The 22,861-nt window shown below is 41.5% G+C and overlaps 1 protein-coding gene across 17 annotated transcripts in view; it reads right to left on the bottom strand.

Moving 5' to 3' along the window:
• The window catches only part of FOXP1 (forkhead box P1), a 387,372-nt gene that overhangs the window by 222,004 nt on the left and 142,507 nt on the right, over positions 1–22,861 (bottom strand). For 13 of the 17 annotated variants that reach the window (XM_061455731.1, XM_061455741.1, XM_061455742.1 and 10 more), the window contains one exon: positions 2,579–2,646. The gene's annotated coding sequence lies outside the window, so the exon portion shown is untranslated. Of the gene's footprint in view, positions 1–2,578; positions 2,647–8,100; positions 8,460–9,742; positions 9,973–20,186; positions 20,270–21,255; positions 21,274–22,861 lie in introns of those variants that run through there. The other 4 variants (XM_061455739.1, XM_061455736.1, XM_061455738.1 and 1 more) reach the window with 4 other exon arrangements.

Genomic DNA, 22,861 nt, shown 5'->3' with positions numbered 1-22,861 from the left:
CCTTGCTGTATCTATTCTGTTCTTTGCACCTTCGTTCAGAGCTCTTTAGAGCTCACAGAAAAAAAGAAAGCAAACAAACCACGCAGAGTAGAAATCTATTGTAGCAGCTCTGTGCTGTATCCCACTCCACATGCCCGAGGCCAGGCTCGCAAGCAGTGCTGGGACGCCCAGGGCCACGTGGCTGCTCCTCAAGGAGTACAGAGTCCTGCTCTGTAACTCTACCGAGCGGCTTAACCGCTAACTCAGAAGATGGGATTTCACCTGGAATTAAGCTATCAAGCAATTGAGCTCAAACTCAATCAACCAAACCCTTAACCTTCCCTGTTTCAGTGGCACTGCTCTAATTAGGACTCTATCACTACTTCCATTACTATCTCCTATTCTCATGGTTTATTATCTCAGCAGTTTCAATTCTCACCCAGCTGAAATTCGACATCCAGTTTCTTGGACCACATATCACTCATTATGGCTTTATTTTATGAAACATGTTGCAAGATTACAGGCCCATTCTGCAGCAAATGGGTTTTCATTGAAAATGGCACCCCTCACTGCAGTGGAAGCAGGACAGGGCCAAACCTTCCCGGAGAAGGACATCCTAAGATTACAGGACACATTGAACAACTTATTTTTCATCAAGTTGTGAATTTTGTTGAGCAGTTTGAATATGTGCTTGAACACGCATCCTGACTGCATCCACTGTAGCGGACCCCATGGTTCTCCAGTCCTCAGGGTCTTCCCACTGAGCCTAGGTCAGCTTCTAGGAGACACCTAAACCCTACTTACCAGCTCTGCCCAAGGGTGTAGGGTGAGACTCTATAACCTGTGATACTCAGGAGGTCGGACTGAAAAATCTAATGGTCTTTTCCAGTGACATTATACTATGAAGCACTCAAACTGCTTACTCCTGAAAGATGCACAGCAGAGGCCATGTCTGGCATGCGTGGTGTCCTGATGGTAGCAATACAAAATATATTTGCTTTTGGAGACATGACCTGTAAACTTCAGGCAAGTCTAAAGGTAGTGGTTTTGCAGTCATCACAACCAAAATTCCAGATTTTCCTGGTTCACAAAGCATGGTCACACATGAACCATGGCTCCACACGATTCCCATTAATTCTAAGGCCCTCTGATGCACCTAAGACTTAAAATTTTTCTATTCGTCACAAAAACTCAGAGAAAACATCACTGAAAGGAGCAAGGAACAACCATCTTCTTAAACTGCAAGATCTGCTTCTCCTTCAATAGCTGAAATGAATCTAATACCTTATGGGTTCCACCATGAAAAAAAAACCCAAGCAGTAATAGTCAAATCTTGAAGGAAGAGAGGCATATATCATACAGCTGACATGCACCATTGACATGGCCAAGGACTGCAATATTCACTTGAACTTCATGAATTTCATCCTCACTAAATAGGTATTTTTGGCAACAAAGACCTGAAAAAAAACCCACATCATCCTCAGATCTATTTTAATTTAAAACAGGAGAGAACAGGGACATTTTTTTTCCCCTTCAAGTACATTTTAATAAAATTAAAAATAAAAATAGCTCTAATACACTCCAATGCATTTAGTCATTCTGTAAAATTCTAAGTTTAAAATGAAATCACCATTTTATATTCAAACAAGGTCAAGAGAACAGCACTAACGAGCACTGACATCACAGCGAACAGCAGCCACTGCTCAGCGCTTACATCAGTGTTGCTTGTTGCTATGGTGCTTAACCGACTATTAATTTCTGAAAGAAGGTGATTATAAAGCAGCCATATGAACCTCAGTCAGATGACACCCTTCAGTACCAAACACTGATCTGCCTTTACTCTTCTCTTCTGCAAGTTAATTTTGTGAATCACCACTTTTGTGATGTTAATATTCCTTTGCAACTGGAAACTTTGGACCAGAGGAGAGGCAAGGAGTTAATTCAGAAGCAACGGAGTTGCACATCGTTTTAAATAAAAACCATTTTGCAGCAAGTGATATTTATTTCCTTTTTGCTGAGCTCCAAAGACTAAAAAGCATGTGTTTTAATTTCTGCAGTGATTATAAGCAATGAAATTAACAGCTAAATTCTGCTCTCCTGCTGTAAATCCAGGAGTGTATCAGCCTGGGACAAAGCAGTGCTTAGGCTGACTTGACCATTCCCCAGGGATTTTCCCTGGTAAGGGGACCTTGCTGCAGGGTTGAGAGCCCCCAGTCCAGCACCCGCGATATTGGGCCATGGACTTGGCCATGCGGCCACCAAGACCAGCCAGAGTAGGGTCTTCCCATTCACAGGTGGGCTCTGTCTGGTTACCAAACGACCTTCTTGGAACACATATGAGAGCCAGAAAGTGCATCTTTGCGGCCTGACTATCAAAATGCAACTGGATACCTGAACCACTGGCTTCCCAGGCAAAACACAGGTCTAAGGCACAGTGGTGGCTCCAAAGGCTTAGCTCCGAGCCCAGCACTGCAACCTTTATCAATATTGCCTGAAAAGCCTTTAATTGCGTTACTAAAGCACACTCCTGGGGTTTGCAGGATCAAATCCTTCCTTCAGACATGCTTCAGAAACTGTGTGCAAAATGGTATTTGTATTTACCTTCTTCTGTTGCTCTTGTGAAGCAATCTTCAGTTACAGCCACCCAAAAAGGTCACTCTTCTTACCCTGCAGAGAAAGAAGGTAACACACGTGACTGCTGGGTCAGTGTCAGCAACAACACTCAAAGCATTTTCATTGGCACCACATTTGCAAGTCCAAACATAAATAAAGCAACAAATGAATCTAATCGTGTTTAATGGTGAATGACTTTCAGAGAGAGTTAATAAAAACAATCAAGTCACAGGACTGCTGCTTATCAGTACCAGCCAGTGTGAGGCTCTTCAGCACGAACAACTTGGTCTTTGGGAGAAAAAAAAGAGAAGAAAAAAACCCCATGGAAATGAGACATCTTTGTTCTCTAGCATAAACTTTCTTAATCTTGATGTCTATCAATCTATTTTCAGACTGAATAATAGATGAGTTCAGTCCTTTGTTTCAGAAATCTGACTATTGTCTGTATGGGCTCTTCTTACTTAAGGCGTTTTAAGACCATTTGTAACCACTGCTATTTTAGCTTCTGGATCCTTTCTTTTTTCTCCTCCTTTTCCATAGAGACACAGTCCTAAATGAGGTTTTAAAACTCGCTGCATCTTCCTAATTCAAAAAGTTGTTTACTGCCTTGGGATATCTTCTTGTTAAGCATTACCAAGAGCACACCAAGTATGCCAAGGTGGTAAGAGCAGTGGGTATTAAAAAGAGAAATAATTAAAGTGTATCTTTATAAAAAGTAGGAGGGAGAAAACAGCACGTGTGGGGTTTTTTTTTTTACCCTGTATATTACTGCATCTTGTGTACTCTCTCTTATGCAAAAGAGTATGTAATCTTTTAAGAAACATGACAATCTGCCACTTTCTGTTCATGTAATTGGGATCAACATATGGTACAAGAGAAAAGAAAAACATTTGTTTATTAATTTAGATCAAGTTACTAACTCAAACCACTAACAGCATTCAGAATTAATTCCACATCAATTGACCAAATACCTTAATAGAGTAAAATTATAACATAATTCCACAAAATGTTGATCTGCTGCTGCAGGGGTGCAGAATAACATGTAATACAGACAGAAAACTATGCAATGATTTGGTGATACAGATGACATCACATGAAACGGAAAGTCAGTGACATGTGGATGTGTAAGACAGAGCTACGTGAAACTCCATTTCTTAAAATTCACACAGTGATGTGGAGTACTGGGGGTGTTTGTGAAACTCATCAAATGGTAAGTTATGCTATTTACATCAGTAGGGGAAGCTTTTTACTGAGGTAGTAAAATACCAACCTCTGGGAAAAAAATCAGAATCTTCATTAAATACTTTCAAAAGAAAATGTACTCATTTGCCATTTCTTTTGGAAGGAAAAATGTTTTCACCATGAGAATGAGGCATTACTTCTTTACCATTGAAACCCAATTATTTTTAGTCAGGAAAAAAAAAAGGTTATCTTGAAATGAAATGAATATGGGTTTTATCTGTTGCTCACTGGCATTTTATTTGTATTTTATATTTCATGTTTTGAGAAATATATGAGTGAGAAGCTTTTCACAGTTCTATGGTACCACAGTAACATGGTACTGGAAGATCAAGCGCTACAATTCATACGTGTTTGCTGTGAAGCCCTACGTACTTTGCTGCGGTACATGTAGAAGAGATTCCTGATTCTGCACTTTAAAGGACATAACTCTAGTCCATCATAATAGGTCAGGTCTCACCTTCCTGCGAGTATGTAAAACAATACATCTTTTATGTAAAATACACGACCTTTGACATCCGATGTGCTTGTAGATTAGCAACAATAAAGGCTTTTATCCTGCTTTGCTGCAGGGGTTATCTTGGATTTGACACTTTAAACCTCTTTTCGTATTTATCTGTTTTATAAATTTTCTGGCTATTTGGCAGTCAGATCCTTGATTTGGCAGCATTTTGGCAAGCAGGCTTCATTTCTACCCAGAGTCTTCATGATCGCAAATGAACCATCTCTTAAAATGTACTTTTTAAGGAAACTGCTGAAAATTACACGTTTGCATAAAATGTGCACACAATCTCTCTTCGGCAGCGCTATGATAGGCAGGTAACATTCTCTAAGCACATCTGTCCTATATGAACTGAACACACACCAAGGAAACAAGTAACACTAGCCCACCATTCACTGGTGGAAGACCAACAGGGTCTACTGAGAGCAGCATACACATAGGGATGAGCAGAACATCAGCCCTTCTCACAAATTACTCCCAGGATTGCAATGCAGAGTGCTTTCATTTCTGGTTATCTAAATCTTATATATGCTACCTGACTTTCAAAATTTGGATAACGTACCACTGAAGTTAAAATGAGCAGCACAGACAGCTGTTCCCACCTGTGAAAATGTCTCATTAATAGTCTACAAGTTGAGTATCTCAAAACATAGAAACACAAATACAGGCTTTCCTCCTGAAAATGTTTATACGGGTGTGCGAACTGATGTAGGCAACACACATTCCTTCCATCATGCTGTCTTTAAGATAAACACAAAGTACCATCAACACTGTAAGTGTGTGTGTGGAGCAAACAAAGAAAAAAATCCCATCCTACCAAAGCAAGACACTTCACTACACTCATATTTTCCCCACAAGGGGATGATTAAAATAGAAAGCCAAGCCACAAACAAAACTCCACTTTGTGAGCAGCAGTGGTCCTGCCATTTCACAAGTCGAGGGGAGGTCTCCAAGCACCCACAACAGCATCCCCGTGGCTCAACTGGTATCCTATAAGCAAACAGTCCTTACAAAACATGTGCCCTGGGGAGCTTTTACCAGATATTCCTGAAAAACTTGAGGTTCGGTCGCCAAGTTCCTCAGTTTACCCACCAGTGAGATGGGTAAATGTTTTTGCAACATATTTTGAAATCCTTGCATAAAAGGTACTTTTAAAAACAGCTTTTTTTCAGCAGCATTTTAGAGAGATAACTGGTAATAATCTTACAAAGATCACAACCTGAGCTAGCATCGTAACCTTTCCAGCTGACTCTAACAGAAAGCCCCCCTGTTGATCTGGATCAGGTCCTACCTATTTTCCTGTACCAGGGGACCAGACAAAAAGATCAGAGGCTTTGCCATTATACCTGCTGTCAGGTTGGACCTTGAAACTCTTTTGATCCCACACCACTTATTAGATTTAGTGGTCTCCTCCTACAGGGCAGGGAGGTCATCTCAGGGAGGCTGCAACGGAGCCTTAACTCCAAGTGATTGCTGCAAAGCCAAATTTAAGCAATAATATAAAGAATATGCAGAAATAGAGAACACTGCAAAATGAAAGTCTACTTAGCAACATTTTTACTAATACCTAAATGAGAAGAGCCTTGGGTATAGCCAAAAATAGATTAACAAAGACCTTGATCCCACACAAACTGGCTGTAATTTTACACAGGAAAGTAGAACAGTTGAGCTGGTCCCCTGCTTAGAATTACACATGTACAGTTTTTTTTGCAAGTGTCTCAGCCTTGAGTAGCCTACAGTTCATTATTGGAAACCTAAAGTAGCAAAGGAATCACTCCTAGATTCTAGGAGAATCCACTACCTAGAAAGCACAATTTTATTTTATTAAAAATAAAATTTAGAGAAAACACACCTTCCCAACAGCACACCAAAAAAAAGTTTGACATTTTATTTTGATTTCTTTTTTCCTAAGACCAGCTAAAATATATTTAATGTCTGTGATTAAAATATTTACTACAGGCCTTCCTGAAATCTTTAAAATATCAAAACTTGATCCAAATAAGCACTTCTGTGCAGTGATTTCTTTTAAATTAAGTGAACCGTAGCCACGTAATACTGCTGCTTCTTTGCCTTCAAAACTCCCTGAGTCACATTCAGCTGTGCACAGGCTGAAGTATGAAATATGCCCTACTATTCTCATAATTATTATGTTCTCGTCCTGCGTGGGAAAAGATGCAACCGATGATTTTTGTCAAGTGTACATTTGCAAAAGAAGGAAAAAATAATGGTTTTCACTCGTTATTTCACTAATCCTGAAAATACACGATGCGCACTGATAGGTAAAAGCAGCATCTGGTACCAGGCAGGCTTGTGGGCCCAATCCTGCGTGCAGGTTACTCTTCTCACCCAGTGCACTCAGCTGGGTTACTTGCACTACACAGAACAACCATGCGTAGAATTCCTTTGAGGATGGTCACTAGCTGTCTCTTCAGTTTTGTTGTATCTATTTTATTGTCAAAGAATATCCAGCAGCTTAAAAAAAAAATTATTAAAGTGACTATTTTAAATAACCTGGGGGAGAAATATTTGTTCCGACCATTGTCAAGGTGAATACTTTTTATTGTGCAGTGTATATTAAATCCCAGGAGCCATGGTACAGGAGATTTTCTATACCAGGAGTCATTATCACCTCCTCAGAAAGTGAAATGCAGGTGAACAGTAAAACTGTGAGAGACTAAGTGCACTTCTTCCACCTCGCTTTGAAGAGGGGGAAATGGATTTGGTACAGGCCAAAGCACAGGGATATTAATGCTTGCCACCTTGCTGCTTCTCGGTGGAAGGAGGGAGCAAATCATACTGTATTTTCATTTTCAGTCATTAGCAGGCTGTTCAGAATCTGTGGCTGGTGCTTATTATTTATTCTAAACAGAAATAAAACAGAAACAAATGACAGCACGAGGAGAAAGATACGCACAGCACATTTTCTCTTTCAAAATAATATTACCTTTCGAGTCCACCGTAACCTTGGGAAAAGAATAACTTGATGTAAGCCAATGCTACGAAACTAATCACAATCCATTCCTCCCCTGCCTTTTTTAATAGCTCTTACAGGAAATATGGGAACAGTTAATAGACAAGTTAAGAACAGCTCGCTTCCAATGCGGAATCTGAACTGCGATTCTAAGTCTTGCATCTTTTAATGATGGATTGGTTATTTGCCTCACACGAATTACTTTGCATAACCGAGCTGGCCCTCATTGAATTCATCAGACGTAAAGACCATAACACGTTCCCAGAAAGTATCAAACCTGTCAAATGCCCAATCAAATGATGAGAGGCCATCTCACTGACGCTGAGAGCCAGGAGATCAAACGCTGCCGCCTGCCTTGTACGCGCCTCATCTTCCCCGTTCCTTAAAATAACTCTGCGTGCCTCAACGCCAGCCTTAACCATTTTATGCCTGTGTTATAACTCTCCTCTGGAAACTTAACCTCCCCTAATTAAAGGAGCGAGAGGAATGAATATCCCCTCCCCGAGCACCGCGGAGCTACCCGCTACAGGCGCGGGGCGCAAGGGATCGCTATAGCTGGCACCTCCGCCGAGCCTAAGCCAGCGGAGCCGTCACTTCGCGCTCCACCGCACTCGCCTCGGGGGAAGGCTGGCGGCTCTCCCACTGTGGATTTCCACTTCCCCCCCTCCGCGCCCCGTGCGCGGCTCCGGGCGCTTCCCCTCCGCCCCGCGGCTTCCCCCCCGCTTCAGGCCGCGCCAGTCCCCGCCGCCGCCCCCGAGGTCGGACAGCGGTGGCGGCCGGGACTCCTCGCTCTTACCTGGGAAGCGAGTGCTACTCTTGGTCATGGTCATGTGGAAGTATTTTCGAGGTATCCTTTAACAGCCCTTTAAATATTGAAGCCTTTAAAAAACAATATTTGCTGTTTTACCTTTGAAGCTTTAACAAAAGCTTTGTTTTAGCATTTACCTCGGTGTGCAATAAGAGTTAATAATCAAATCCGTCCCAACCCCCACAAATGTTAAACAAAAAGATAAAAGAAATGCAAATAGCTATTGTCATGGAAAGTTAAAGTACCTGTCTGTATTTTTAAGTGAAAACTATTATCTCTATCAATCAAAATTTAAGAATACAATAGCACTAATCACACAAGGTGCTTTGACTGAGGTACTTTTCCTCATAAAAAGTTGGGTTTTTTTTTTTAACTGGTGCATAAAAGTAATACACTTACAATTAGATACGGTATTTGTAATTTTGTTATTAAAAAACCCTCGGCAGTCTTATTGTTAATAAATGCCTCCGAGTCTGTAGGCTGATTTGTACCCAAGAAGACCAAAAAGTCCCTACATATTTTAATAAGGTTGATGAAATTTTATTCAGATTCTCACACTTTCCAACATGTGGTGGAACAGCACACTCTTCTGTTTGAGAGGAGTTACTCAAACGAAGGAAATAGTTAATTGGTAACCAAAACTACTACTTCTGGCCTCGCTGCACATTTCCCACATTTCTCTGTGCTACAGGCGTCTGCTTTGAAGACGTGCCCTTTGTCATCTTTGCTTTAATTTTGGCTACCAATTCCCTCCCGCCGCTCTCCTAACACAGCCCACGGTGCACACACGGTACATACATGGTGCAGGCACACCGCACGGACCCTCTCCAAAGTCATTTTTAAAACTAATTCGTCCAGACTGAAGCAGAAGCCGAGCTGCGCAGTTAATAAGCGCAAGAGCGAGCGACAGTAATTACGCCTGTACCAAAAGAAAGAGCCTGAGATTAAAAATACCTATAAGTAAATAGTTAAGCCAGGATGCCATTATGCAAACTCTGCTCTCAGGGATGTCTCCCACACTGAGGAGCAGTAGGACTGTCATTTTTTCCCCCTGCAATATCAGGTTTCCTACTCCACAGTTCTGGTGCTCTGCATCATGGCTAACATCTCTAGTGTGCTATTAATATCAATGAAGAGACGATTCAATTTCCACATAAGAAAAACCTTCCTATTACAGCGCAGACATTCTAGCAAGGACCCTTGCGAAGGAAACAATAAAGACCAGAGGGTTGGCGTGGGGCTTTTTTTTTTCCCCTCCTTTTTTTCTTGTGCTGCTGCTTTTGCAGTTCTACATTGCACACTGTTTGAAAGCTTTTAGCTAACAATGGAAGCATTATCTTCAGGATAGTTACAAAACAGGATTTGTTAGTACAAAGAATAACAACACCGAACTCACACCCCCCCCCCCCCCCCGCAAATACCTGCCCTATTGCAATACGCATTTAGTACTTTATTCAGCAGTATATTCCAGAAACACCTGTATTGTTGACCAAATTCCCTGCAACAAACTCCCTCAGCAGGCCAGGTTTGCTTAAGGAGGTTTGGACAATTAAAGCCAAACAAACATTCTGTGCATTTACAAAATGGAACAGAAACAAAAGTATCTTACTCTACCGGAGTGCAAACTTACCCATTAATGAGGAAGAAAAAGGCTTAGGGCTGTACAGTAATTCCCAACCAACTGCAGAAAGTTGAGAGTTTGAAAACACTAAAGCACTTTTGCCTATCCAGCCTTTCTGTGCTTCAACACTGGCTGCAGTGTAAGGAAGGACTGAAGGTATGTGGTCTAAACACAACAAAAGCCACTGCCTTACTCTAGATTAAATATGCAGGAAGAGGCCCCTTTGCATAAACACAAACACTCAGCAAATGAGTAACTGGCTCAAATCAGACGCCTGCTGTGCATTCTACCTGTCCTGATCTCTGACAAGCGACACAGCTTGTTTAAGGGGATAGGAGCTACAAAATCAAATCACAGTGTTAAACGGTTTCCTCATGTAATAGTAAATAACAACAGCACCAACAACTCAACGCCAAACGTTCATTTCTACTCTAAGCATTGCTCTGGCAAAGAGCTGAATCGTGTGCTATGCCCGCTTTGGCTCAGCCACCCATCTCGCCGGAGCAGAAGAAACACAACCAAACACCACCTGTAAAATTCATTTTCATTAACTGTACTGAAATCCAATACATCCCTGGCCCAGTCTTTTTCTAACAGCAATTTAAAATTAATATAGTGACTTTTGGTTGAGTTGACAGATAAAATTTGAATTTGCTTGTACTGCCCTTGTTTTGTTTACTATGTAAAAAGACATTCCACACACAGACCTATTTTAGCTGTTATGATTCACTGTATAATGCACACCTATTTACTAGTTTGTTTGGGGAAAGGGAAGAAATTTCTTAAGTTTCTCTTAAAAACATTATTTTCAAAACATTACTCTCAGAAAACGACCCCTCCAAACTATATTTACTTCAAAAAAAAAACTAAATTAGAGACTGTGATAACCACCAAGCACATCTAAGGATTTATTATTGTAATCAAATATACATAATTATACACTATGATTTACTCTTGCTTCTAGAGAAATAAATTATTTTTCAGTCTCGTTTATCCTTCCATTCCACAAAGAGAACGAAGCAGCATGATTTTAAAGCAACTGGAATTCACCAATGTCCCTTCCTAACTTAAGGAGTCAAATCACATTGACCTCTTTTTGTAAATCCTAACTACATGTTGGTTTTGGTAATTTAATTATTTTTTAATAACTTGCAGTATTAAATGATTGCCATTGAAACACAAACAAGATTACACTCCTCTGCCTTACTCTCTTGTGCTCCAGACTACAGCGTAACATGGATGACACAACTGCGTCCGGCACCAAAATCTCATTCTGAAAGAGCACTTACACACAAGCAAACACAGGAAGATTTGGGCTTTAGAAGAAACAACACATTTACTGGATTCTGCAGCATGTGCCATAGATTATTTCAAAGGATATGGGATATAACACACAGTTTCAATGTGGATCAAGTGTGTTCACTTCCACTGTGCACTCATACAGATGGAGGGAGTTTTCTACTTTTCCTTGGATAAACTCACCACATTAAAGCACAATAAAATTGCTAACATGAGTTAGTCAAGCCTAACAGGATAAAAATCCTCCAGGAAAGAATCCTGCAAGAAATTTTAGAACCCCTGTATCGTTCACCAGTTTTGCATTGAAATGACCTTCTAAATAAGGTGTCAGATAATACGGTTCACATAGATGATAGTGATCTAACCTTGATGCAAATAAACCATAGAACAAAATTTAATCAGTATATCACTGTGTAAAAGCCTTTGTCCATCCCAATGGAGCTTCTAATGACTGTTTTGGCACTTCTGGATGGTAGTTATGCCTCCCTGCTCATATATATCTCATACTGGTTGAGCAAGCTAATGGAACTGCTGTTAGTGGGATCCAATATTAATACCCTGCATCGTGCAAAACTGGATGCAACTGAATATATTATACAATTACAGGTAGTATCTAATTCCATAGGTATTAGATACAAGACTCTAAATTAATATTTTAATAAAGTGAAATAAATACTCCATTTCAGGTAAGATATCTACGAACACTGGATCTGCCAATCTTCCTGCTGTAAGCCTACTCTATACTCACACAGAATAGACACAGGACCCTGACGAAATTTGGCAGGCAAGCTTCAGATGCTGAGTGACACATACTGATGCACAGAGTCAAAGATGTCATCTTCACACAAGCTCCACTAGTTAAGAGCTTGAGAGAAAAATGAAACAGAAAATCTCCCCAAAATAAAACAAAACAAAAAGAAAAGGGGGGTGGGGGAGAGAGAGTAGAGCAAGACCTCTAGAAAATAAACAGGGTGTACAGTTTCAAAGGCTACAGACACAGACATTTCATTGTTCAAGCCAATTATCAGTGGAAAATAATAACAACAGATGGATTCAGAGTCACTGACTTTTCATATGCACTTCATCTCTGCACAACAGATGATGAAATGCGAGAGCTATCTCAGAAAGGCAAAACATCTTTCAGTAAAAGAACTCTATACTCCAGATGGGGACCTTCTAAGGCAGCTGATTATCTTCTTATAATGTTGTAAGATAGACTTACTAAAACATTTCCAGAACTGATCAGATAGGATGAGCACAATGGCATCATTATGAGGGGTAAGCTGCTTCGGCCTCAGATTTGTGACTAAACTAGCCAGAGATTTCAATAGGGTCAGAGCTGCCCATTTTCACATCAAGTACTGGTTCCAATAAAAAGGGTCCGAAGCTGCTGCTCACAGCCTGGACAGAACATGGAGGCTGGCTGCATTCACTAACTGCATCACTTGGTCCCCAGTAAAAGCCCTGTTGCCGTGAGCGAGGCGAGTCCCCTCACCTTCTGCAAGCAACTCGCTTCACACAGGGACAAAGGCAGAGAGCAAAACAGATTTACAGGCACAACTGTTTCCACTATAATTGTTAGATACAGAGGGACCTCGTCATCCAGGGTCTTACAGCAATGTAAATCAGGAGTAACCTCAGCTGAGTCAATGGAGTTACACCCATGAAAACTGGCACGAGGCACAAATACAACATACATTCTTTCTTACAAAGCCTTTACAAAACCTCACCTTTTCAGGGGAATAAAAAAATTGCTTTCAAAGGGAAATAACAAATACGTGTAAATTTTGGTGGTTCCTGTGATAAGCAGTTCCAACAAATGTCACAAACACACAGTGAAGAACCACCTACCCAGCACGACCTTCTCCCACTCAACCTGAATACTGCAAAGTATGTGTTTTTGATCACATGAATCAGGTATACCACAATCTCAAAACTTAAAAAAAAGTAGTGGAAAAATTAGCTCATTAATCTTTAAGACAACATTTCTCTCATGGAAGAACACTACATCCGTGGTGCAGTAAAGTGAACTGGTTGCCACTTCCGCAGTTTCTTCTCCAAAACACTGCAAGGAAAATTTAAAACCCAACACGCTCTGTAAATCAGTATCACATACTGAGGGGTAGCGATACACAACAAACACACTGAACTTGCACCTACTGCTAATTTATTTCACAAGTTGCAAAATATTTCTTAAGTAGAGGTCTGTTGGCTTCACAAACGCGAAGGGGAGAGATGAGTTTGCGGGCACAAAGCACAGCATCTCTCCTCTTTGTGAAGTACTTTGTCAAAAGTAAATTCACAGGGGAACATACGAGCAAAGAGTAAATTTTGCCCAGGGCAAAATTCTGCAACTGCTTTAAGAAGCAAACAAGAACACAAAAGATGTGTAATACAACCATCTGGCTCTACTCATGCTATATCAATAATCCCCAAAATTTATCCCCACCCCCTTAATCAACCCACACTGATGCCACAAAACCAAATGGCATCACTTATGCTTCCTGCCCATCACATTTTGAAATGGTATTTAATATGCATACAGTACATATTTGCATGTTAATCAATTTCTTTAAGAAAAAAATATTTTTGCTTCTTGAGCTATTAGTTCTGCTTTTTCTACTTATTCACACTAGGATCTCTAAAACCACCAAGAAAGTCCTTGCGGTAAAGGCACTCTCATACCGACACGGCATCTCAGGTATCAGGATAACGTACCGGTCAAAATTTCAATCTCTTCTTCTCTCTAGTTTTGTGTCACTATGTGAAAATAGCAGAGGGTGAATAATAATGTGCCAGCAGAATTAGCTGTTCAAGAATCCCGGGTAAGCGATTCGTTCTGAACTCGAGGTTGGATGCATTTCTAAGCATTGTCCTATTTCAGATTCAGAGAAGGAATTACGAAAGGGAAGCAGGGTATCCTAGATGTCTTTTCCAGCTAGGATTTCAAGTACTGGTTTGCACTGGTATTTCAGGCTGTGCCCCATCCAGGAAGCAGCCTTCTTGTGAAGGAGGAGGAAAATGGGGAGCTCCTGGCCACAGAGGGAGGACAAGCCTCCAGTGTGCGCTGGCTGCACAGCTGCTCTCCCTCCTACCCCAAGGCCGTGGTAGAAGACCACCCAAGGATGGACAGACAGAAAGACAACCGTACAAAGTGACCAAAAGAGCAGCCTCACCATTGTTTGGGGTTGGCTTTGCGCTTGAGGGAAAAATCACATGCGTAACCATCGTGATTTATCCTGGGAGCACGCAACGTGAAACCAGTACCAAAAACAACACTTCAAAGACATCTCTCTCTGGCGATTTAGCGACTGACAGCCACGGCCCTGGGTGCTGACTCAGAGCTCTTCTTCTTAATCGACTTGTGCAACAACATACCCTGGCCCAAACCCGGCCTCTCCCCGTGGCCGTGTCTGGCTGGAACCCTCCCACGCCTGCGAGCTGCCCGGGGGGATGCGAGCCGTGGCGGGGATAGTGCCCTACAGCCCACAGCACTTCTTGCCCTGCTGGAGCACCAACACATGGCTGTTACATAGTGAAGAAGAAATGCAAGCCCTGAGCACTCACGGCATGGGTGGAAATGTTTTGCAGCTATTTTCTTTGGACGTAAGCATACGCATAGCGGTTATGTCTGCTCCTACATCCAGACTACCAACCTGAGATCACAAACACTTTGTTAATTTTTTTTTTGTTATTATTATTTTTTTTAAATCCATTTTTGGATCACTTCTGCTGTTTCTATAGCTTGACTTGTACAGCCTCTTTGTAAGAATTGAAAACAGTCTCCCACAAACACAGGAATGGGCAAATGGTTTAGAGAGCTAATCCACACCTGGGCTACGTAAAAAGGGGCTCATATTTTCCAAACAGAAACACAACCTCTTTTATATATGAACCAGATTTGGATCCAAATGCTAAACCCTTCACCACATCCTAAGTGGGGCTCTGCAACAGTCAAGGGGAGCAGGGTGGGTGGTGGTTGCACCCATGTTTCTGTGGCAGCCCTGGCTCCAACCTAAAAGTGAGCCACAGATGAGGAGTCATCGTGACCTTGGACTTGGATGCAAGTGGCAGGCCTGTCCTGGTTACACCATGGTTAAAGCAGGGTAATCCCCATCCCGCACACGCCTCTTACAGAAGAATCTGGCCCTGTCTCGCTACTCTTGTTAGAAAAATGAAGGCTGTGACAGAAAATAGCTGAGAACTACATCTTGCCGATGCCAAAATACAATAATAACATGTTCAAAGATTTAATTTAGAAGACTACAAAGTCTAGCTTATACATCATAACACCTTGAAATAACACTTTAAGGTCAAATCCTGCGCATTTTTGGAAACCACCAAAACATAATGAAGTTTTACTTAAACACAGCATTTACATTTATAACGCATTTCAGATTCTTCAAGTAAGCTAGACCACATGCTAGGAAAATGTACTTCCCACAACATACAAATTAAGTCATATACAACCTTCCCTCCGCAGGCTGAACAGCCACCGGCACAAATGGAAGTCCTGTGTAAGGATCAAAGGCAGCATGTGGCCCTCAGAACATGATTTTATTTTGTTTTTAATTGGCAAACCATCAAATCCCACCAGTAGTTTATTTTTGTTGCCTTCCTCGCCCCTTTTCTGCCTCTCCCACTTATTTCACAACGGAACGTTTTTAAACCACTAGAAATCTTTGTGGCAAAGGTGATGTCATACTGACACAGGATCAGGTGTGAGGTATGGTATGAATAAATACTTCTCCGCAACCACATTTAATTTTCAATGGTTGGGCATCAAGAGACAAAGAAGTTCTTATGCAGAGGTATTAACTGAGGATTTAATTTTAACTGGTCTGCGTTTAAAAGAACAGGAATGATACACAGTGCAAGCCTAGAAGAAAAACTATCAACTCAAAACACAAAAAACCCAAACCCCCTTGTACCTTCCTTCTTGGTTTTGGGAAAGCAACACACAGCTCTGAAACTTATTGCTCTTCACAGTAATAAATATACGGGGTCTTGATTCTTTCGTTTTCTAAGTCAGTGATACCATGCAGGATAATTGTACTTTATGCACTGGTAATAAAAACTCTCCCTATGAAAATAAATATGTATTTTACAGTAATCAAGCAAGAACTAATTTTGTACTTTTTCACAAGTAGCCATTTACTTTGGCACAGAATGGTAATGTGTAGCAGAGAACACAGTATATGCTTTAACCCAAGAAAAATTAGACTTGAAAATTAATACACAGTGAAAGACAAATTTAAAGCAGCCTTCTTGTGTTCTGACATAAGAATATAAAAATGACACGAGCAACTAAAGATTAGTTTACATACTTTTCAATCACAGCTGCCGCTCAGTAACCACAATACCTTTAAAATGACATTCTACCGAAACAGATAGTTTGGCTGCAGCAGCAGCTAGATACAGTGAATGTGAAATTAAAAGGGCATTCTTTTATTTACACACATGGCACAGCACTGAGCCCCAGCACAATTACAATGGAGAGATTTTGTAGCGTGATTAATTTAGGAGTAATCTAGTGATAAATAGAGTGCATTGAGAGGGATTCTGCAGAGCAAATTTTTATCACCAGCCTTAGATGTCAAAACAGTTTCAGGGACAGAGAAAGAACGAGTCACATCTTCTTGGTTAATATTTAATTGGGTGCTAAAGATTCCTCCCAAGGACCTCTGAACCACCACTGACAGCCCCGCAAGATGTCCCTATCTGTGAAACAGATACCGACCCTTTCTGTATAAACTAAAATAACATGAAATTTAATCAAACCATCCAATTAATAAATCACTTCGGTGGACGCTGCAGCCCCAGCCCTCCTTAATTACATAATTTTAAAAATATTTGCACACTGCAACCACTAAGATTGGCTCTGAGGTTTCATAACACACACTTAACACTTGAGCTGGAGAACAAATCTATTTAATAAATGCAGAGCTAAGTGCAATAATGCTGCTCCACTCAAACTGCAAAATCACTTAGCATAGCCTGTGAGAAAAAGCAAATAAACTCCCCCCCCACCTAAACACAGGTCACTGCTATCGCCAGCTCTGGCCAGAGGTCCTGCCTGTGTTTGTGCATCTACCTGGGATGTGGCTGGGAGAGCACGGTCCCCTTTTGTGGCACGCAGGTATCCCTTTGCCCGTGTGCACGCTGAATCCCTCCCCTTGCTCTCTGCCACTATCCCGCCCTTGTTTCTCCCCTATTTATCGCCCTGCGATGCTCTTCTGCCCTCTTTCCCCCATGCTCTCTGCTGCTTGCTGGGTCTCCCCATTGTCATGCTCCAGTTCTCCCCACACCCACCATAAGCTCCTGCCCTGAGTTTCCCCCACCTGCTCTCTTTCTCAGTGCCATTTGAGATACCTGTGGTGAAAAAAGCTCACTGGGAAAAAACAAACCCAACCACCAAACGGGATGGAGGGAAGAGGCTGGGGAGGAAAGCGAGGGAAAGAAAACAGTTCAGTAAGGCCAAGCAGAACTACACAATTTCCAACCACAGCAAGAGTGACTCCTGAGCACCAGGATGAAAAATAAAAGCCACGGACCAAGAGTGTTACTTGGTGTAATTACTTGGCTTCAGGGTCTGGGATGGGTGTAACGCCTGTATTCACAGGGCAGAAGAAAACCGTGTTACTGCCATATATAACTAGCACGGGAGAGGTTGAAATAAGCATGGACCAAGCGGTGGCCTTAAATGAAGGGGAGAAAAAGCAAAGCTAATGGTTTGTCACAGCTCAGAGGCACAGCTGTGTGCACTCGTACAGACTTTGCATTCATTCATATAGAGAGCGCACAGCTTTCAGGTCCTGTGGTTCCAGCGTGATTTTTGGACGAAAGCTGAGCCTCAAAAATAAATAAGTCTATATTTGGCCTGCCCTGGATTCGAGAAGTTCCCCACAGTGCTCTGCATAGAAACAATCTGAATTAGTACAGCTTAAATTTGCAAGATTATAATATTCTTTACCAAGCCAATGGATGCACCTCTAAAATTCACTGCCCTGACAAATAGTAGAGCTCTTGAAAGTCTGCTTGTATTAGTTTTATGGATCTATTCTACTGCTTAAATCAGGTCTCATTAAAATTACCATCCATACAAGTTATCCCACTGGGAAATCTACATGCCAGAGCTACTCCAGTTCCGCAGGCAGTGCTCGGAGGGGGTTGCATATTGCAAAATAGCTGCGGACATGGCAGGGGGGAGGACAGGGAGAAGAACAAGAGGACTTCAGGACAGCAAACAAGTTACTCCTTATGCTCCTCTGATTTTAATCAGGACAACTTTTGCTCAGGTGGTGCAAATGCATCCGTGAAAAGAAATGCTACTGCCAGAAATGAAACCAGGGGGGTGGTGTAAGAGAAGTGTCCCTTGGGAAGCCAAAGCCCAGCGCCAACACCCATTTTAGTGCTGGAAGCGCAGGCTAAAACTGCAAACACTGCACCTGACAACTTACACTAGAGCATATGATCTGCACACTGCCCCTCCAGTTTAATTTTTAATAGTAACAGGACTTAAATCTCAGCATTAATGTATTAATGTTCAAATGAATACAATTACAGGCATCTCTGTTTTCTTCAGTGCTAACGACCTGGAAGATCTCTCCACCCTTCATATTTGCGGGGATTGTTACCAATACATTCTGTAGCCCTTGTTTTGGCAAAGCAGCAAAAACCTTTGCCTTTTAAATATAAAGTAACGGGAATAATGAATAATATATCTTCTGATTTTTGTTCTGCCATGATATATATATAATGATATATAAAATGTTCATTTATTATTATCACACATCCTAGGAAGCAGACATGCAAAATTACTTCTTTTTCCTCGTCTTATAAGGGTCATTTATCATATGGAACATCCTCCAAATAGGTAGTCCTAAAATCTCAATTCACAAAGACATTTTTTAGAGATGAATTCTGCAAACAGGGCTCCTCTCCTGATGGTTAAAATAAAAACTTTATTACATTAAAATAGCAGGGTTTAAGAAGGGAGAAACGCTCTGCGGTTTCTTTTAGAAGTTCCTGCCCCCACAAATTAATGTCTGCCTATTATTTTTACCTACATCTTGCCACATTTATTAGTTAACAAAAGCAATGTGTGACCCTCTTTAGGCCAAGTTCGGAAAAGAAAAGCATTTACTGAAAGGGCATTAATTTTTATCGTAGCATCTGTGATCTTTGGGTGGGGAAAGGAAACACCATAAAAAATGAAGTCTGTGTATACACACTATCAGTCAGATTTTAACACTTATGCAGAATAATGCAAAGCTTTATTTCTTTTTGATGTTAACAGGCCTTTTTTTTCTTTTTTGCATTCCATTTTTCAATATGTAAAATGACAAAATGCAAAACAAAAACACGAAAATGTGCTTGGTAGGGCTGGCCTAGTTTTTTGAAACACGCACAAAAAAATCAAACTCACTCATAAGATCTTATTTTAATATGTAATAGAAGAATCTGGCAAACATTAGCCAGAATAAGTCTAGCCAGCAAACACAGACTAACATACTAGTCTGCTGCTGCGAGGCAAGATGGAAATGTGGTCTTGTTCTTGCAACAGACAAGAGCAGAACCTTCCACCTTGCTGAGCACCCAAGGAGCATGGTGCACGCAGCAGCGTGGGGCCATGCTCCTGCTCGGCTCCCTGGTGCTCGCACCAGCACCTCACCACCTTATTTGCTGTCCATTCACAAATGGAGCCCTGTCAGTTGTCCCATCTCTCCTCTGCCAAAAGGTAGGGATGGTAAAGATAAGTCAAGAGTAAATGTGTGCCTTTTGCCCAAAGCTATGTCCAAGCTCACTCCGGTGTTGGCACTGTGGTCGTGGTGAGGAAGACCTGCAAAACCCAAGCAACAGCGTGATGCTCCTCTCATACATTTCTTTTGTGCCCAAAGACTACTTCAAGCCATGCAGCTTTGAAGCAGCGCCAAGAGAAGGAGAGTCAGATGTACAACTACCTCCAGGGGAAAAGGATACAAAAAAGACGATCAAGAAAGAAAAAGGGTATGGGAGAGCTGGAGTCAGCACAGCTAAAGACTCCAATGAAGAGGGAGGTGGAGGGGGAGGACTACTACAAAGCACTTAATTATAAACCCAAAAATGTTAGAAAACCAATCTCATGCTCACAATTTGCGTATTTGGGGATTACCTATGGATGAAGAAGGTTCAGCTTAATCAGCTATCTGTGCAAATGGATCCTCAACATGCCAGAGCTGAACTCGGTGGACAATCCTGTTAGAGTGGAAAGAGCATATAAAACGCCCTTGAGAAACGTGGCTAATGCCACAAACACTGAGGAAGCAGCCGTTAATAAATTCTTCCATTTTCAGGCTCAGGAGGCAAAGGGCAAATGTTGAAAGAAGCAGAAGATGAGAAGGGCATGGCTACGCTTTATATGAAGTTCATTTCACGTGTCACACATTCCTAAGGCAGGTCTCACTCCTCAGATTAAACCCATCATTTTTAACCCACTAAAATAAGCCTCCCAAGAGGGAATCAACTACATCTCTTCTATAAGCAGCTAAACCTAAGATGTCTCCCCTTCTTCCAGGATAGAAGACAATAGAAGAAAAGTCTCTATAAATAGAGATAATAAAGAGTCTCTATAAAAAGAAAAGTATTGCAAAAAGTCTCCATTTAAAAAGCTTGCAAAATGTATTAATTTCAGATATCAGAAGAACTTTGTAAAACTTCTGTTTGGGCTGCTTCTTTCTGATCAACACCATCCCACAAAATGAAAGCTGCACCTATGTATGACTGTGGCATGCCAGAGCCTCTCCCTATCTTGTATTCACCCAGGAAAATACAGTGTGGACCACCATGTATGAAGAAGGTGCTAGCAGAAATAATTTGGGGTAATTTGGTAACCAAAACCAGGTTACAGACAGAAGCTTGACAACTTCTGAAGGACCAAATCTCAACCTGCCACCCTTTAGCCACACTGGGTGCTGGTGGGGTGCAGGGTTAGGAGAAGTCCCCATGGTAGGATGTGATCTGAAGAGCTGAACACTGCCACCACTATCAGTCATAAGCAGCCACCCAGACTTCAAAGGTCCATTAACAACAGCATGGGGCCCAGTCCTATCACCAGCCTATCCATCTTTTCCACTTAAAACAGATTTATTGCCATGGGCATGAGGGCTGTGGAGCGTCCTCACCATCCCACAAGGATCTAGGCTGGCTTCAGCAGCCACCCTGCAGACCAGCTCCTCTCATACCTGGGTTTGATCCAAGTGCTCATACAACTCTCTTACATTTTATTCTCTCTCTTCCCCCTGAAGCTTTGGCAACTGAAATCTATTATGATGTCAAAAGGTAGCTGACAACATAAAATGTATCCCGCTGAGTTGATGCCGCACGCTGCTAAATTTACAACAACATAAGTATCATAAAAATTATAAGAACTGCAAATTAACCACTGATTTTTTAGTTCAGTGACATAAATAACAGTAAAGATCTGGAAAACTTCCAAACATCTTTACAACTGTTTAATTTGTCAAAATCTATCAAGTCTTTCTCAACCACAAACCTGTCCTCTGCAGTGCGTTCATTTTCACGTACTTACACTGGCATCAAAGGCAACAAAAATAAGGCTTATATAATTACTGTGTTCTGATGCACCCTTTCAGCCCTGCATTTACTTATGCTTTTCTTCCTCTGTACTTCTTCACTGACACTAGCGCTCACCCATGTTTTAAAAACATTCACACTAAAAAAGCAGCTTTCCATCCCTCCCAGGTCTGCCTGGGATGCTCCAGGCAGCACATTGCTTTGTTTGCCAATGTGACAGGTTTGCCACCAATGTGCTATGTCTACCTTGCAAGGTCTGCATCACCAACCCTTCTATTTACTCCTTTACTTCTGCACCAGCTCTGTGAAAGCAAAGCCACTTTTCCAGCAGCTGCAGAAGAGCAGGCAAAGATTAACAAAAATAATAAATTTTATTGGCTCTATTGCTTTTCCTGGAGGAGAATGAACGAAGGAAGCTCATTTTATATAGCTATTTATTTTGTATGGTTAAATATTAATTATTGTCTTTTCTAAGATATAGTTTCACTAGAAAGAGTACATTTCTTTTACAACCATTGCAAAATGAGCTAAATTGGAGGTCCCAGTGTGCCAAAATGATGAGCCACAAAGTTAGGCTTTCTGAAACACACTACAACATGTATTCCTATTATTTGACTGCTCAGGGGCTGTGAAGCTTCCTGAGGCCCCAGTGCTCAGCCTGCTGAGAGAGTCTGACCACTGCACTCACACAGTGGTGGAGGGGTTGCCAGTACAGCCCCAGCACAAACCAGGGCAGGCAACACGGTTCTGCCTTTTGCAGAAAGAGCTGGCCAAGATCTTCTCATGTTGTATTTGTAGCCCTGCCCATGGGTTCACACCAAGAAGATTCATACATGGCTCCAGCTGCTGCAAGGCAGTCATTATATAAAATGAAGATCAGGTAGACACTGAGAACTGATCAGACTTTTTACTTCTAGAAGGACTTCTCATGGAATGGAGAAGGGTTTCTCCATTCAAGCTGGCTCCTTTTTCCTCAGGAGCCATTCTGTACCTTTCCTATACTTAAACTGTGAAATATTATAGAAACCAATTAAAACTCTTAAATAGGACAACCTAACAAATCCCTCCCTCTAAATAATATTGAAGTGCAGCTTGTGAGTGACTGAACAGGTAAAACACACTTGCTGCAGCTCCACAGGCCTAAAAGACCATTGCAGGGACCAGAAAGGTAGGGGTTCATGAGAATGTGATGAACAAATTGTTCACACCTGCTGTGAAGCTTCATCTGCTCTCAAGAGCTGACAGCCAACATGC

Source organism: Pezoporus flaviventris, unplaced genomic scaffold (assembly GCF_033815535.1).
Source record: "Pezoporus flaviventris isolate CSIRO_AGI_PZ_B2104156 unplaced genomic scaffold, CSIRO_AGI_Pfla_v1 ptg000021l, whole genome shotgun sequence".
In the NCBI taxonomy this organism is placed as follows: Eukaryota; Metazoa; Chordata; class Aves; order Psittaciformes; family Psittacidae; genus Pezoporus; species Pezoporus flaviventris.
This window is presented reverse-complemented; position numbering and strand designations above follow the sequence as displayed.